At 41.2% G+C, this 4,859-nt stretch overlaps 1 long non-coding RNA gene across 3 annotated transcripts; it reads left to right on the top strand.

Annotated features, from left to right (window-relative positions):
• Window positions 1-297: 297 nt before the first annotated feature.
• LOC119334589 lies at window positions 298-3,799 on the top strand. 3 transcript variants are annotated; one of them, XR_005161448.1, is made up of 4 exons: window positions 298-648; window positions 1,916-2,018; window positions 2,958-3,102; window positions 3,558-3,799. It is a non-coding gene; the product is annotated as an uncharacterized LOC119334589 (long non-coding RNA). The 3 variants fall into 3 exon arrangements; XR_005161449.1 differs by having other exon boundaries at window positions 2,958-3,047; XR_005161447.1 differs by having other exon boundaries at window positions 2,958-3,799.
• Window positions 3,800-4,859: the final 1,060 nt, after the last annotated feature.

Here is a 4,859-nt window from a genome sequence, read left to right on the forward strand (position 1 = left end):
TTTCATTGCATCCAGAATGGCACTCAATGCCTTGGTACCAACACTACAAGGACACCCCTTATAAAGCAACACACATTTTACAACATTTTGGCTATACGTTGTAAAATTCACAATAGATACACATATTAAAGGTTGCACATATGCGTTGCAGATTTGCAGCTGTTGACCTTATCATCGGACATATGCAACAAATAAAAATGAAAATGAAAAAACAGAGAGAGGGACGCGAGAGAAACAGAGCCCCCGATGCCCCTCATCGCCCCTCGTCTCTCCCAAATCGCCGCCACCAACCACCGCGTCACCCTCCTCCTCCCACCTCGCCGCCGGCCCTCCCCTCCCCTCCTCCCACATCACAGCACCGGCGGCTACCGGATCCGCCATATCCCCCACCCACCCATCCCTCTCACATCCCATCTCCTCTCTTGACGTAGCTCCTCGTTGCGCCACCTCCGGCGGCTGATTCAGGCGACGTCCAGCGAATCCCGCCATCGCGAAGCACAGCCCGAGGTCCCCTTACACAGCGGTGCGCTCCCATGCGGCTTGATCCGGCACTCTCGGCCGCCAAAGCTCACCCGTGACCTTCCCCTGATGGCTAGGGTTTCGGGCGCCGGCTCCGGTGCCGGTGGCCATGTCGTCGTCCTCTCGCCGGTGAGTGAATCCCCTCCCCTGGCTTCGTCCTGTCTCTCTTTCCCTTTCTCTAACCTCTATTCTTATCTTCTCCTCTAGACGTCTAGGTATGCACCCCGATTCTATTGCAGCTACTCACTGTCAAAAATGGTTGGCCCTTGTGCAATTCATTGACGAACATTGATAGTTCTGCAGACTGACTTCCGATCTCCGTTGATTTACATTCATGCACTGATTGCTAATTCTATTAAATTAGTACAGTAATTATTAGATATCAATGGAGCATCAATTTTTTTAAAATCTTATACGCTGCTAACTCATCAATCCTTCACAGATGAGTCGGTAATCCTTTTAAATTATTTTGATGTAGAGAAACACTAGTTCATATATGTGGACCACATATTAAATAGTCTGTTGCAAGAGTTATAATATTTAAGGCCGGATCCAGTCTTTATAGGTTTTTTGTTATAATATTGTCATACAATATTATAACTCTAGGTTATAATATTTAAAACTGAATAATCCGCGCCGCTGCCGCTTGCTGTGGATACAGTAGTTTATATAACTTGAGACAGACAGGCACAGTGGTAAACTAATGGAGACTTGCGAATAAGACCACTTAACAAAGAAGAAGGCAATGGAATCATTAAACAAGAGCGGCGATTTCCCTTGGACAGTTGGTCTCTGAATCTCATGCAGACCACCAAGACATCGGGTTGACCTGATAGCAGCCACCATTATCAGCATGCTCGCTGATGCCAATGGAAGCAGACGTGCCTCGTCTGATTCTTACACCAATAAACAACGAGAAAATAAGGTTCATTTGCTTCTTGCACAACGAATTAGAAATGAAAAAAATGCACGTTGTATGACATGGAAGCGAGTACGGATTGGATCATTCGGCTCCAAGCTAAGCTAACTGCTACCCTGTTGGTGTTGCTTTTCTACCAGCTACCGGCACAACACTAACTAACAGCAGGCCGCAGAGCACCAGCTAGCTATCTTGGCTGTCATGGGCACCACTGCTGCTCTCGTAGGCCTGGCTAGCCCACAATCACAAAGGTCCTGCTCTTTCATACTACGTACGGAGTACCTGCCACTGCCAGTGCCACATTTGAATTTTTCTGCATATGTTTTGGGAGTACTCGTCACTATATAACAGGAGTTTGCTGTGACAGTGCAGAGCTGGTGCTGCAGCAGCCAGCGGCGCGAATCAACCTAGAGTTATAATATTGTATGGCAGTTTAGATGAGTAACTAATCAAAAAATTTTGTTGCAATTTCATCAGGTGGAGGTAGTAGCTTGCTAATGGTGGCTTTCACGTCCAGCTCAAATACTAGAGGATGTGGACCTGTTGGGGGAAGCACGTACACCTTTGTTTTAGTGGGCAGGTGAATTAATAATGTCCATGGTTTCTTCTATGATGTTGCTTTGATGTTGTTGATATGATTCAGAACACTGCTAAATACTTCTCTCCACGCCGGTTAATATACTGATTGTTGTATGCTCTTACTATTCACCATAAGATAGTAAACATCTTCTTTTTTGAGATTTAGTACACATTTTTATTTGTCATTTGGTTATGTGATTGTCCCTTCATAGCATGCAGTTATTATATATACACTTGGGTCAAGTCATTGCAGAGGATTCATCTATACCAAGTACTCCCTCCGTAAACAAATATATGAGTGTTTAGATCACTAGTGATCTAAACGCTCTTGTATTTCTTTATGGAGTAGTAGTGATCTAAACGCTCTTATATTTATTTATAGTGCGAGTACTTATCTACTAATCTACTAGTGATCTAAACACTCTTATATTTCTTTACGGTGCGAGTACTTATCTACTAATCTAAAAAAAGGTACTTATCTACTACCGCTGAAACTGAATCCCAATACCCCACTTAGATGCAACCTACACCTGAGCTTTACGCATGTTCATGTGCAAACACTGAGATACTAAAGCTTGCAGTAAGCACACGCACATATACACAGGCATCGGCTCACTTTTAATCATTATGTTTATCATCCGTTAAGTACAGGCTCATTGTTTGTTTGTGCGCACGTTTCCAAAGGAAGAAATACTCAATGCCATTCGGTGGTTTTCAATGTGCCATTATCTACATTCATAGTACGTCACTGTGTTTTACCTTCAACTAAGACTACCGTTGTGGTGATTATTTATTTATTCCTTTATTGCTTACATTAGCTCTAACCATTTTTCAGCCTCCTTTTCTGCTCTTATTCAACTATTTATGTACTCCTATCTCGCCAATGGTGTACCTATTGTTGTGTGTAATTTAATGTGAGGTGTCGCACTCATCCGTTCAGGCACTATCGAGATTGAGGCAATCATCATAGACGGCTGGAGTTGCGAGTAGATTTGTCCAAGATACGACAGTGTTCGTAGTCATGGTTCTGGTAACTGGCCACAATCTCCGTTATATCTTAACTGTTTCTGAAGATGGGAATGCAAGTAATGTTCTCCTTAGATGCTCTTGCCTTTTTGATTCGTACATTGCGGAACTGACCATTGATTTCTCACCACTTTGATTCATAAATTGCTGAATTTCCCATTATGTCGATTGCACTGTTTCATATGAGCAGTGTCTATTGTGCTTTTAACCCGTCAACTAAGTAAGTACTATGTTATTAGTGGCTTGCTTTTAACCCACAATCACATCTGTTTATTTTTCTTCGAGTCTGTTTATGTTTGTTTTGTGACCTGAAGTAGTATATTTAGTTGTAAGGGAATACTTTCAGGTTACAAATTTTCTTTGTAATAGTCGTCATCTAGCCGGACAACCAATGTTTCGGAAGTAATGACCCTTTGTAAGAAGTAATATTTCTTATTTGCTAGGCAACCCGTCACTATTTACATCATGTCAATGTATTGTGTATTAACAGTTCATTTTGTTATTTTCTTTGTAGATTTAAAAGATATATGGACGCTTATATGGGTGCGTGGCAAGTATACTGCAATGATGATTATGATGTTCTGGTTCACGATGATGACGATGATGGATGTTTTAAGGTTTAGTTATGATGGCTAAGTTGTAGGGATGCTATTCCTGTTGGATGATGTTCCTTGGTTAAGTTTTAGTGAAGTTGTAGGGATGTTGATGGATGCTTTCACATTTGGAAGTTATTCCTCCTGCAATATTAACAATTGTAATCCCACAGTTTTTTTTCAATATATGATTTCTTCCTCTCATGCGTATATTTTTTCTTCTGACTTGATATACATACTTATCACCATTATGTTGAGCATTATTTTAATTGCTGGCAATATATAAAATATTATTCACATTTTATATGTAAAACACCTGAAGCATTGCAAATTATATGTTGCCAAGCAATGAGATTTGAGTTCCTATACATTAACCACCAACGTATATGGGTGTTGTAAAAGTTGGTTTTATGTGTTGTAGTCTTGCAACGGTTCCTTTTACCAACTGAAGTATAACCGTTGCATTATGTGCTAGCAACACTGGATAAGGCAACGCATCCAAACCATTGGTAAAGACCCTTGCAATACATATATGGACTTTTAGATACGGAAAAAGGCGTTGCTATAGGTGGGGTCCTATTGTAGTACAATTTTGTAAGTCATTGCAGTGTTTAGATTCAAGAGTGGACTGCTGCTAGTGCGACACAAAGCAGCTACACATATCATAGTTTAGATATAACGGGAAAACCTTAAGCATCAGAGTAAAATCAGCAAAGTGGAACTTGCTGGAATATATGTGCTAGTATTGCCGGTACGGCTAGAAAGGCTTCAGATACCAGCTCTCTTCAAGTGAAGGTGCGGTACTGTCAATATCAATGTAACTCTCAAAGGTGACACAGCTCCCCGCATTTCCTTGATATTCTTATAGGATTCAAGTGGGCAGGCCACTACAAATCCTATTCCTATGTTTACAAGATCCTACGAATCAAAGAGGCTCAAAGTGTCCATCACAACCGACCGTATGGACCTCTACACTGCAAATGTCCCTGCTCATCTTCAGTACAAGGAACATACTGTACTACTATCATACTCCCTCCATTCCAAAATATAAGTCTTGGTAGAGATTTCCACTATGGATCACATACAGATGTATCCAGGTACATTTTAGAGTGTAGATTCACTCATTTTGCTCCATATGTAGTCCATGGTGGAATCTATACAAAGACTTGTATTTAGGAACGAAGAGAGTACATATTAAAGAAGAACGGAAGAGGAACATGGTA

The sequence above is a fragment of the Triticum dicoccoides genome, chromosome 7A (assembly GCF_002162155.2).
Source record: "Triticum dicoccoides isolate Atlit2015 ecotype Zavitan chromosome 7A, WEW_v2.0, whole genome shotgun sequence".
Classification (NCBI taxonomy): domain Eukaryota; kingdom Viridiplantae; phylum Streptophyta; class Magnoliopsida; order Poales; family Poaceae; genus Triticum; species Triticum dicoccoides.